Source organism: Cynoglossus semilaevis, chromosome 10 (assembly GCF_000523025.1).
Source record: "Cynoglossus semilaevis isolate Cse_v1.0 chromosome 10, Cse_v1.0, whole genome shotgun sequence".
NCBI classification, from domain to species: Eukaryota; Metazoa; Chordata; class Actinopteri; order Pleuronectiformes; family Cynoglossidae; genus Cynoglossus; species Cynoglossus semilaevis.
The window spans coordinates 5,194,367-5,207,765 of NC_024316.1; the positions used below are offsets into that span (position 1 = coordinate 5,194,367).

Consider the following 13,399-nt stretch of genomic DNA (forward strand, 5'->3'; position numbering starts at 1 on the left):
AAGAACCCGAGGAACTAACTGACCCTTCAGCTTCTGGTATCTGCCTCCCTCTAGCGTCTCTATGATGTACTGCACCCGCTTCCGCTAAAATCTAAGCATGTGTTTGAAAACAATACCGGCTATAATTCACCGTGTGTCCTTTTACACGGATAATTCTCATTCTGGACAGCATTAATGAGAACCTTTGAACCTTTTTTTCTTCTTTTGGGCACTGTTCCGTTTTGCAATGTTGTTAGTCTGTAGTCATTCTGAACAACATTGGTCTGGTTTCACTTCACTTCACGGACATCATAGAAAGTAAGTATAACTTTTGTCTCCTCTTTGATCAGGAAGCATTATTTTTTGCCTGTCATCTTTACAACATTAGTCAATAATGTTGTGTCAAAACCGTGCCATGCAGCACGAGGAGTGCAGGTTTTGATGCAGAATAAGACATAAAGTTAATAAATATGTTTGAGCTGTGGTTAGTTTTCATCAAGTGTGAGTTCATTTCACACCCTCTCCTCCCCGGCTTCATACTGTCACAACAACGCCACATTCTCACGATCAGTTGCCCACAAGACTGGTGCACATAGAGATATGAAACCATCTCAACCCTTTGCACACACACACACACAAACACACACATGAAATGACTGAGAAGGTAGTCAGGTGCCCAGATTGCAGCAAAATTTCCCTTAGCTTCTGGTAGACTGTCTCTGTGTGTGTGTGTGTGTGTGTGTTTGCACGCATGGGAGTCAAATGAGGACAAGTTTTATCTGATGCTTTTCTCATCACCTTCTCATTGTTCCACAACTGTGCAACCTACATACGCGTGCCGTTCAGGTATCTCTGTCCATAGTGAAACGTGCACTGTTTACATTTAAAATCATGTTTTAATATTCAAATATCTTCAAATATTTCTTCATCATCTTCTTATCTTATCTAGCTTCTCTAGCGGCGATCTGAAAAGACACATTTTTGTCTTGCGGCTCTAGGTGAACGCTGCTCAGGAATGTTATGACCTCAGAGTTCAATCACCTGCCACTTACAACCATGTAGATAATAAACAGGGCACATTCCAACCCTTCAAAGAACGGCTTTTAATTTGGGGCGGTTTAAATGAGGACAAACCTGATGTGGTCACGACTGTCACGACTAAATAAACTCCAACCAAACAAACCGACAACCTACCTTGGGGAACAACCTGAAGTCTCTGAGGTTTATGTTCTGATTCCACAATATGATGCTTTATATTTTGCACACTTTTCAAACCAGCTGCTCACAAATACTACTGTTGGTCTGTCCATGTCAGAATGGGCCACACAGCAGCTGTATTGGGCTACGTGCTGTAGCTAGGTAAAAAACTGCCATTGGTTTGAACAACCCTAACCCTAACATACTGTTTCTACCAATTCAATTTGAAACAAACTAAGAAGAAAACCCAAATGAGTTCCTGTTTTCAGCTCACACTGAAATGATTGGTCAACTTTCAGCAGAAGACCTGAGCTAAATGTGCAGAAAAGATATTGCGCGTCCACTGCTGTGGGTCACGGAACAATAATAGAGGTGTCTGGGCGTGGGCCTAGATAAACAGTGGGTTGACAACACTGAGACATCAGGGTGCAGATGAGCGCTGTTTCCTGATAGGGTGACGCCCCAGCACACAAAGACATCACTTGAACTTCTGAGTCCATCCAGAACAGAAACAAATGGAGCGTAGAGGTCAGGACATGGTAAACAATGTAAACAACAGGAAGTAGGTTAAAGGAAGTAAGGTTGAAGGACCGATGGTTGGTAAGGAAATGGGTCCAACAGAGAAGAACATGTGGGGTCTACCCATCATTCTTACTCTATAAGTCTCTAATTAGTTCGATTAGTTAATTAGGAGAAACAACTACCATATTGATGAGAAATACTTTGGTCTTTTTAAAAAGTTTTAACCTCAAATAAACTTCATTTATACAGAAATAGAACTTTGACAAGATGCATATTTAAAAGCATATTTTGAAATTTTAAACGTTTTACCTCCTGTGAGCTGAGCCTGCCTGGAGATGAACACACCACCGTACTAGTACTGGTTAATTAAAATCACGAGGACATTATTTTGTATGGATTTACAGGTTATTATTTTTACATAATTTTACATCCTCGACTTTAAGGTATATAAACTTCCATTTCACACTTTTTAGTTTTAAATGGCATTTTTTAATAAAGGGATAATTTATAGTAATTTATATCCGTAATTTATACAAATATCCGTGTACACCACTGGGGGGTCCCTGCTCGCTCACCATTAGTAAAATCAGGTGAAGCTTCTGTCATTTGCTGAGGAAATTCCTGAACTTGTGAGACCCACTCTCGGCGACGGAGGGCGCAAGTGGCCACCACTCCCCCCGAAGAGTGAGGCTCCAGTGCAGTCAGCCAGAGTCCGTGTTTTACCTTATTTGGTGTGGAGCCCCGGTTGAAGGGCTCGGAGACTCAGAGATGCTGCTGCAGCCGCGATGCTCCTACAAACACACACTGGTTCACGAGTCTAAGAACCAGGTGAGTCACGTTTGCACATGCAGCCAAATGGGCGCCACACGGACACACGCGTAAAAACGGTTGGCACCGTGTAGAAACGGCGTAGAGAAAGAGGGCAAGGCGTGAGAGCAGCGGGACTTTCACTGCGCTCTCGGAGATCTGTTCGAACACACTGGCACCGGGGCGCGCTCACAGCGAACCCCCGTGACACCTTTACGCACCAGCGAACCACCAGCTCCGGGAAGATCACACCGAAGGAAACCGCGACAAAGACAGGGTTCGTCGCTGGAAAATCAGACCGCATCACTTTCACTCCCAGCATGCCAAAAACACTTACGTTCAACGGCGGACTGAGCTCCTGAAGGTCTGTGCGTCTCCGGCGCCTCCGCTCCAATGCGCGCAGCAGCCTGTGGTTACAGGAGGTGTGTGTTTGCGGGTGTTTGAGTGCGTGTGTGCGCGCGCGCGCGAACCCGCAGCTCCCTCCCCACGAACAGTCCCAGTGGGGGGAAACGAGATTGTTGGGAGTGCTGTTGGCCCACAGTTGGACAGAAAGAGATGGTCGCTGCGCTCTCTGGCTCTTTTCTACCTCTGCGTCTCCTCGATCCCTGTCTCTCTCTCTGTCCTGCACAGCGACAGCCTTAATTGGTAAACGGCTAAAACATCGGAGGTGCAGGGGGTGTAACTCTTCCCCCTCACTGTCTCCTCTCTGCTTTCTGTACGTGCCTCCTAAAAGTGGTGACGCCATGACCGCGCCTTAGGGATTTTAAAGGTATGATGTCACCAGTGTTGCAGCTCTCACCTATCTCCACCGTCTTCTCCTTATCTTCACCTGTGTGAGGCTGCTCCGTCGTTCTTTCCAGGCTTCCCTCGGTCTTTGGACAGAGTTTGAGATCAGAGCTTGACATAATGTTAGAAAATTCAGGCTGGATTTATGGCAGTCTCCTGGAATTTGAGCGTTGGTTGTGGTCTGACAGAACCCCTCAGGGCTGTGCACAGATTCTGCCCTCTGATCAGGGAGAGGCGTGTTGTCGGACCTTTTCGTGACAGAGGTCATTTTAGCCTTGAACCTTTTTAAAGCGAGCTAGGACACAAACGTCTTAATGTTGCAAACATTAATACTATTGTTTTGTCCCAGTTGAGGATCTGTGATTTGACTTGAAACTGTAATGCCTTGGACTAAAACTCTAGACTTTAGAGACTTGACTCAGATAACACTTTATTTTCAAAGTTGATTCTGGGTTGATGACTTAGACATAGACATAGCCAACGACCATCTGAACTGAAGCGGTTTTCTGTGCTATAATAAAAATACTTCAAAACTAAAAGCATTCATTTTCAACTTAATTACAGTCTTATGTATCACAGGAGACATCAGCCCTCAGGTGTTGTTACATTATTAAATCTGGGCCCCATTAAAAACATTGGTACACCCCTATAGTTAATTGTTGTGCTCTCTCTCTCTCTCTCTCTCTCTGATCTCCACATCTATCTCCACCTTCGTCCCTCTCTTTCCTGTTATCTGTTATTGTTCAACTGAACTATAGTGAACAACTCGGGGAATCGTGTTTCTCTCTGTCACATTCTGCTCTGACTCAACAGGGTGGTGGGAGGTGTGTGTGTGTGTGTGTGTATGTGCAACCTCCAGCTAAGCATTGGCTCAGGAAACAAAAATGTTCGGCCTCTGCTGTGCCCTGGACGTACAGTTCATCAGACTGGACGAACTGTTGGAGGACGGAGGGGAAGGAGGACGAGCGGAAGAAGTGGGGGAGATGAGAGGAAGGAGGAGAAAGGAGGCGAGGGGCGTAGGGGCATGGGGTCGCCAAAACAACGTGGGGGATGTAGAGAGATCACAAGTGTATAAGGAAGGTTGACAAACTGTTGGACATTCTTGGTGAAGTCTTCCCTCCAAATGTCATTGGTCACATGTTCATAGAAATCTCCACCAGTTCGCTTAAGGAACGATCATCTGTGTCAGGGCCTCAGAACATTTAGATGTGGACCACCAGTCCATGCTGTACACATTTATTTCAACATCTGGGCCACAAAATGGCAACAACTAAAGTTGTGTAAGAAAATATAAATATCGTCCCGTTTGGACACATACCACCAGTGGTACGTGAGCGCTCTCTAGTGGTACGTGGGGAAAATTTATATTTTCACATTTACTTTTTCAACTGAATAAATCTGAAACATACCATGCACAATTAATACAACATTTAAACATAAACATCTTTCTAAACATTTCTAAACATCTCTCCTGTGGTGGAAGCTAACAGTGAAGGCCTATGCTGCTGTATTCTAATGTTGGTCATCATGGTGGTACTCAGAGAGATCAGTGAACCACTGATCTAGATCATTGTTTCCCAAAGACTGGATTGCGACCCTCAGGTGGGTCGCAAGAAATTTTATTTTTGGGTCGTCTTGCATCATGTTTTCCTGGAGTTTACGAATAACGTCTATTGACTCGGGTCGCGAAGGGTTGTGACTTTTAAAATATGGGTCCAGGACTGTCAATGGACACAAAAATGGCCAATGTTGCCATCTTACTTTGACCAGCAATTTTCACCAAGCTAATGCAAATAACTGTGAAGGCTCAGAGGGTGAACACTGAACAGAGCTCTATAGAGGCAAAGAAATAGTCATACAAAAATTAACATCAGTTGGCAGCTGTTAGGGTGGAAACCCGTCCAGTGGTGTCGGTGTTGGGCTGTAACTGCGAACCATGTTTCATTTTATGAACCTCCTGATAAACCAGTACAGACCTGCTCCAGAGATAAAGGGAGGTGAAAAGAGAGGAGTGGAGAGAGAGAGAGACAGAGAGAGAGAGACAGAGAGAGGGAGAGCTAATGGATCTTTGTTGAAAGCACCATAAAATGAAATGTGTCGTACAACTTATCCCTTTAACCCGACTTCATTTTCAACCAAGAGACAAGCTGAACTTGGGGTGTGTGTGTGTTTGCGTGCGTGCGTGTGTGTGAATCTGTTTGTTTTAATAAGAGCCAGATGTTGCCGTTGTGGTCGTGAGCTCGTCCAGTCGGTCAGTGACATCATCTGTGTGAAGCGTGTTGAACTTACATCACCACAGGCTTATTTGTTGGGGTAAAAACACACACTCACACACGCGCACACATGCACACACACACACTGAATGACACAAAGAAACATTACAATGTTGTGACAAATTCCATGAGCTCCTCTCTGCTGTGTGAGCACTGACGCTGATGGGACACAGATCTGTATCCTGACATGAACCAGTGAAAAACCTTCAGAAAGTTAAGACACAATCAGTGATGTCTTTGGTCTGTACTGTTGCATCATGGGAAGTCTTGCCTTTGTTGGGTCACTGGGACCATCCCATTGCTCTCAGCTCCATTTGGTTGGGATTCCTTTGGTCTTATAAGTGGGAGTATTAAACGGGAACATACCACCAGTTCTCCTCGGAGGTCCAGTCTCCTCCCCACTAAAACACGCACCGTCACTTTAAGTCTGTAGGTTGAATCTGTGAATGTGGTAGAGACGAGCTCAAAACAGTCCAAGTGGAGAACATGACTGGTGAAACCACGTGTTTTTAGAGCTCCACACGCTCTGGTTGTCTCTTCAAAATGGGTTTTATCTTTCTCCACCATCCCCAAAAATACAAAAATTTATGGAAAGAATGACAAAGATAAAGAGGAACTACAAAGCAACACCGGACTGGACTGGTCACCAAGGCAACAGCAAATATTGTTGAGAAAATTAAGGAAACAGCAAAACAATGCCAACAAGAAGCATTTAATTCGAATCTGGTTTTTACTATCAATTTATGTTTATTTATTATTGTACACCCCCCATATTGAGGTCCTTTTTGACAGTAGAGTTGATGGCATCAGCTCTAATCTGATTATCAAAACATATAACAAAATAATCTGAGACCACATAATGTAACAACGTCTTCTGCTGCTCAGTCTGTGTGAATAAAGAAAGTATACCTAAAGTCCCCTCTCGCACTGCCCTCTCGTGACACCTAGGGGGGCACGCCCCACTATTTGAGAAGCACTGATTTAACCCATCACTCATGCTCAAAGAGCTCAGTAATGTCACCAACAGTTTCACACTGTAGTTTTAAGGAGCCACGTTCTTTAAGGTGGATATCCACGTTGGAGGCGTAAACGATGCTTGTTGAACTTTTGCCGCTCTCCACCTCCATGTTGATTGTGACAAACAGCATGTGTCTTTAAAAAGCAGCTCCCAGTTAAAAAACTATGGAGATTTTTTCTCCCCCTGGACTGGAACACAGTCCACATTTGGACATGACTTTTATGGTCAGCCAAGACAGTTGTATCAGTTACACACACACACACACACACACAAAACCCCTTCCAAGGCCGACCACAGAGAACAAATGCTCAAAAACTCCATTACAGCAACGTGTAAATGTCAGCGACCACGAGTTTACCAACTTTGGAAAAGACAAAAATCTGAAACTTCATTTTCAAATCTTCTATCATCGACTCAAGGACACCAGACAGAGTGAGGTTTGGGGCCAGCTTTTAGAACCACAGTGCAATAACAGGGAGGACATCGGCCCCAGCAGTATTTAATAACCAGCCTGGTAACATGAACTCACCCCACACATAAGAAAACCAGATGATCGGAGTGTAATTTAAAGGTAGAGTGGGGAGGAATTTCCTAAATATAAACAATGGATTCATTTAAAAATATTCTCTTCTACTGTGGTCTGATATGAACTTTTTAGGGAGTTTACAAGTTACCAATGTAATATGATCGAGATCAAATATAATTGGATTTAAGCATATATATCGAATTAAATTTGTTCCTGAAGGACATTCGTGAACCAAAACGTTCGAAAACTGAAACAATTTTCTCCATAGAAATCAATGTAAAATGGATGACTGTTCCTGGACCCTGGATGACTGCTTATTCAAACATTTCTAACAGTATTTTGTGTACAAATCCATAAACAATACCAATAAAAATAATTAAATCCATCCATCCATCTGCTTATCCGTTACCAGGTCACGGCAGTCTTCATGACCGCCACCCAAATCACACTGCACCGTACCAACCCCAGTGACCCCTCCTGTGGGTGGAGAGTCCACTGGAAGGACAATTAAATCTAAAAAGATAAATACAACTGAATAAAGAATAAATCTATAAATAGGAAAGGCCATTTCATTCATCCTTGGTTGCGATTGCGCAATGTTTGCTTCGCCTTCTCACAAATGATTGTCTTCGAAATACTGTCATCTGCCAACTGCTTTTCATTGATCCAAATCAGTAGCAACTTTTCCACTTCTTCTTGTGATGTCTGAGATCTTTGCTCTGATCTTGGTGATCAAAGTCACTCCTTTGACAACAACAACAACAACCATCCTTTGATTAGTCATACTGTAAAACCAGGTCTGAAACACCATCCGTCATTCTCATGCTGTTGTATAACCTCTCTCACTTCTGTTGTTGTTCTACTATTTTTCTTTCCCATGGTGATTTATGAAATAACAAATAGAAGAAATAGCACAGAGCAAGAAATACCAGCAAAATCAGACATCACTTCTTAGCGTGAATATCCTGATCGCAGACTGACGCCACACACTCAGTCACTCAGTGATCACCTGCTGACTGCCTGATATTGTTGGCGTGTTCATCAACCAAGTTATGGTACAACAACTGACGAGATTTTAGGTTAAAAATGTTGTTCGGGAACCAAATTGTTCGAAAAGAGAAGCATTCGACAGCCGAGGTTCCACTGTATATATATATATATATATTTTTTTTTTTTTTTCAAATGAGCGTATTGAAATCCACCCACCTTAATGAGGTGAGATCAAACCCGGACTCACCCTGACTTGCCGGAGGGCCACGTCTTATCTGTTTGAGGATCCAGTTACAGTTTTCCCCCTCTTCTCTCTTCTCTCTCCTTCTTTTTTTCCTGTTTTACTGTGTGATTGAGTGATTGTGCCACAGGTGGGTGAGTTCCCCTCACTCTCCTGCTCCCCTGCTGACTGACCAGGGGCTGCACACCTGTAAGTCATTGCCTCATCAGTGCAGTGTTACACACAGGGCTCGTCTCTGTCAGCCTGCGAGAAAACCGACTTTCCTACTCGACTTTGGTATTTTGTGAGTCACATGAAGCAGTTCTCATGAGCTGTAACTCAACTGAACTTTTTTATCTAGTGTTGGACTAAAAATGATTTGTTTGTCCCCGTCGGTGTCTGTCACTGTGAGATCCTGCACAATTACAGCCAGTGTAATAGTTGTTANCCCCCAACACCACCACCTGTCCATACAGTGTTCCCCCCTTCCTGGTACCAGCTCTTCAGACGTGTACAGTGAGGTGTACACTGAGTAACTGAAGGCTTGAAACAGAGTCCGAGCTGCACTGAGTCATGCAACAGCAGATGTCTGCTGCAGTCTGACTCACACACACACACACACACTCACACAGTATGACGAAAGAACATCAGGAATTATTAACGTGTGTGTGTGTGTGTGTGTGTGACTGGAGTGTGTGTCCTACATATGTGCAGACTGTATGTCATGGAAAGTGTGTTAATATCTCTAGCAGGGTCTTCTTCTGGGAAAGTCCTTAGTGTGTGTGTGTGTGAGTGTGTGAGTGTGTGAGTGTGTGTTCAGTGACAGTGACCTCATGGCTGTAACATGGCTCTGCCTCAGTGTTTTAAAGGCCCAGCTTGTAAGTAACAAAAATGAAAGACATGTTACAGCAATAATGGAGACACTCCTTCCACAGGAGTGGAACTGAACAATTCCTGCTTTTGTACGTCAGGGAGTGTGACGTCCCGTGCACACGCTAGTTTACTAGGACACTTCTGAACAGGAAGATCCAAGACGCTAACCAATGCCACAAAAGGTTACGTTTTTACAGATATGCAGATATTGTCCAAATAATTTCCGATATCAACCGATGCCGATATAGGCTTGGTAATATTTATTTATTCATCTGTACAAATGAGCTGCAGTGCTGCCATCTAGTGACTTTTACTTTAATATACAGCTGTTTTTCCCCTGAACTACACACATCATTTAGCGAAACCCAATCATTGCGTTGTCGGATTTTTATTATCGGAGAAAAAAAACGATAACGATTCTTACAGATATCACATAATATGCTAATATTGGTCGGCCGATATTATCGCACATCCCTAGTTACGTGTCATCAAATCATTTTCTAGCTATGAATTTTACAAACTGATTTTTTTCACCAGCTTTTTTTTCTACCGGACACTGAATTCCCCCTTCTCCGCCTCCATCTCCTGAAATGTTCTCGTCTACTCCTACTTCAGTTAAACCTCCTGCCCGACGTCTTTTTCCAGTACGTGTGATTACTACACACCTGCTCCTCCATGAGTGTATTTATAAGAGGAAGGATGTGAGGAGGATTTTGTCAAATTACAGACCCCAACTTTAAGCTGCACATTGTTGGGGGGGGCTTGAATAATCACAACACATCCAGCAGTTCCAGGGGCTTCTGTCAAAGTCAACAGACTGCAGACTGTGTAAACTGTGCGGCGGTGTCTGTACAGGCCACGGTGACAACACCCCACCCTCGGTGCAGATTAAACAAACACTTTGAACTCAGTCTGGTTAGGACGCAGGCGTGACGGCTGGGGATGGATGAACTCATTCTGGTAACTACGCAGCAATTTCCAACTTCCATCTCTCTCTCTCTCTCTCTCTCTCCTTCTTATTTCACTGTTTCTTCAGCCATATTAAGACAATCACCAAGATTGGTAGAGAGAGAGAGAGAGAGAGAGGGAGAGAGAGAAGAGACCTGGACATCGTCCCAGATCTTCAGTTCCTGTTGAGTAATGAGTATGATGGGAATGGGACTAATGCAGAATGTATGTGTGTGTGTGTGTTGCTGCAGTGTTTTTTGGACTCATCAGACTCCATGGCCACCCAAGCCTGGCCCTACTGGTGAAGAACGTCATTGCAGTGGCTTGTTCAGGTTAGAGGTTGATAATTAAATTAGCTCACAAAAAAACAACAACACATATTACAGGGAGTCTCTGACTTACGTCGGAATTCCGTTCCTACGCTGCGACATCACTTGTTTTTTTTTTTGCTGTGAGTCTGAACTTCCATACCCTACATATGTTACCCATGTCACTCAGCTACGCTAACTCGGTGGTAACCACACAGTCATCACATAGGCAAACTGTACAATCACATAGGGCCACATGCCACTAGGGGGCCTCACACCTGCAATCCTAAATTTTTGGGGGTTTTTTTTTAACATTTTTGGGTGATGTCGACGTAACTACAAAACGCCTTAGGTCGGGGACGTACAAATACCTGATCTCAATCTTGAAGAAAATGATCTATTTGTTTATGTGAACAGTTTTCATTCCTTTGTTCTTCACATCACAGTCACAAAGACATGGAGATTATGGATTAGGTGAAGTGAAGATTATCCAAAGACAGCCCGTGATGGTCTGTCGTGGTGGTTAACTCTCTGTTATGTTCATACTGTTTTTGGTTACATTGTTTTACAAGGTGGACAGGCCAAAAATACAGGACGTCAGTTATGAAGATGTCACGTCCTTTGAAGTCCCTGTGAAGTATGTGTATGTCTGTCCGGCCAAAGTAGTCCGGTAGCTACAAGGGATAGATTCCTGCAGTCTGATTCATTGACCTCCTGGGTCTCCTTTTAAAGGCCGTGTTCTCCTGCTGCTCCGTACCTCTGTCTAACTTCAGTAGTCGCAGACAAACACACATTTTCTGCTCCACTCACACACAGTTGCCCTTGATAGTTATCCATGTAAACATGGCAAGAGTTACGTTGACACACACACACACACACTTCTCAATTACTACACTAAGATAAGAGCTGAACAATGATGTCAGCAGCTCTACAGAGGGTGGTCTCTGACTTTCTGCCTGAGTCCCCTCTGAAGTTTTGTCTATACTCTGCTCCTGCTGCAGCCGTCTGTTAATATACTGCAGGCTGAGGACATTTAACAAGCAGAGAAGGCACAGAGAGCCGAGTACATTTAAACACTCCGACGCCCCCCTTCCATCTGCAAACACGGCCTTTTAAGGTAAGCTCTCTCTCCCTCTCTCTTTTCTTTTCTTTCTTCTTCTTCAACTAAACTCTCTGTCCTGTCTTTCGGCATGCCTGTGCTCTCCATCACCATCATCCCACCACAGTGTTTCTACCCTTTATTCCCATTTATTTCTGCGTCCCCCCCCTGAGAACTGAATGTCCCTCTTGGGGTTTCTTCTTGAGAACAGCCAATAACAGGCCAACATACCAGATGAAGGGGAAAGAACAGAGCAAACAAACAGAGGTTGTGTTGATGTGACGGTGTGATGGCAGCGATACAGGGAGAAAAACATGGAGGCTGGATATCAGTGTCTTGTCAGAATCTAAACATGAAGATTTCTTTGTAGTCTGGTGGTTTCGTTTGTGTGTGCATTCAAACATTTCTGTTTCTGTTCTTTTCTCCATATATGGGGCAAGGAATGTGGAGAAAAGGAGAGAGGCCATGAATGACTGATGTCCCTCTCCCACTCTCCCCCCTCTCTCTCTCTCCCTCCCTCCTCCGTGCCTCCGCTTTCTTCTCTTTTACTAAATCATCCAGATTTGTGTTGTTGCTTTCATGTGTGACCAAAGAATGTACATAAAGTATGCAAACGTTTGTGAAATATATAAAACATACAAGTGTTTGAGTTCAGTTCTTTGTGTTCTAGTCTGAGACTCAGTGCAAGTTAAGGTCAGAAAAAGAAAAGTTTAAATCAATATAATCTATATATAAGTTCAAGTCAGTCTAAGCCAAATAAACCAAGCCAAGGTTTTCAGGCTGTGGTCCAAACATGTTGACAAAGGCCAAGACTTCCAGTCACTGCTGCTTAAGAAAAGTCACTTAAATTAAATCTGAGACCAAATCACTTCCAAAAAGCTCACGTTAGTTATTCTCAAGGTTTGGGTTTGACTCTGAGTCAAGCTGAGCTAAGCCTAAGTCAACACCCCAGCTGTGACTGTTAGTGTCATGCTGTGTAATCTTCTGATGTCACCATAACCCCAGCAGCTACATCAGGCATGGACAAACTAAGGCCCGCGGGCCGGATGCGGCCCATTCTACTTTTTAATCCGGCCCACCAAACTTTTTCAACTTATATAATTTATATATATTATCATTATACTGCTGCCTTTTCCCTGCAATACCCACGTTTGCCCAATAGATGGCGTAGGAAATGATAAAAGCATGTTAGCCTTAATGCATGACTTTAACAGGTCATTTATCTTAGTTCACACGAACTCTCCATCTATCTGCTCCTGACCCGGCCCCCTGTTCAATTTTAGGACAATTGTGGCCCGCCAGTCAAAAGGTTGGCCAACGCCTGGGCTAAGTGATATGATGTGTGTGTGTGTGTGTGTTCTTCCAGGTTACACTGTGGGTTAGGAGTGTTACATCACCAGAGGAGAAACGACCCAGCTACCACACACTCAAACACTGATGAGCACATCACACCTGTGTAGATCGGTCTGTGCATGCGCACGTGTGTGTGGTGAATGTGTGTGCGTCAGTCACGTGTTCAGACAAACTGCCTGAAGACATGATGAAATATAAGGTGGCCGTCGTCTTCACCTGCATCTGGACTGGATTCACCCAAAACAGATGTGAGAGGAAACAAATAATGATGTCACCCAGAGGAGCTGCGGCTGAGAGTATTTGAAAATGATGCATTCCATTTGTGTAGCCGTGTGTGTGTGTGTGTGTGTGTGTTTCTGCAACATGCGTAGGAGGGAGGGAAAATGTTATTTCTGATTTCTCTTCGAACCTTGTGACCTTTCCTTGGTTCAACACATTATCCCTTTCCTTCCTCTACAAATTATGATCTTTTTTTTGTTATGATTCTCTTTTTAAGGCAA

General features: G+C 43.8%; 2 protein-coding genes across 4 annotated transcripts in view; both read right to left on the bottom strand.

The window, feature by feature from the left end:
- flna (filamin A, alpha (actin binding protein 280)) overlaps positions 1–3,141 on the bottom strand; it is a 45,757-nt gene extending 42,616 nt beyond the window's left edge. Inside the window, exon 1 of one of the 2 annotated variants that reach the window (XM_008318357.3) lies at positions 2,843–3,141. The gene's annotated coding sequence lies outside the window, so the exon portion shown is untranslated. The remainder of the gene's footprint in view (positions 1–2,842) is intronic. The other variant, XM_025059367.1, reaches the window with a different exon arrangement.
- The window catches only part of snphb (syntaphilin b), a 1,167,912-nt gene that overhangs the window by 265,629 nt on the left and 888,884 nt on the right, over positions 1–13,399 (bottom strand). The gene's annotated exons all lie outside the window — the stretch shown is intronic.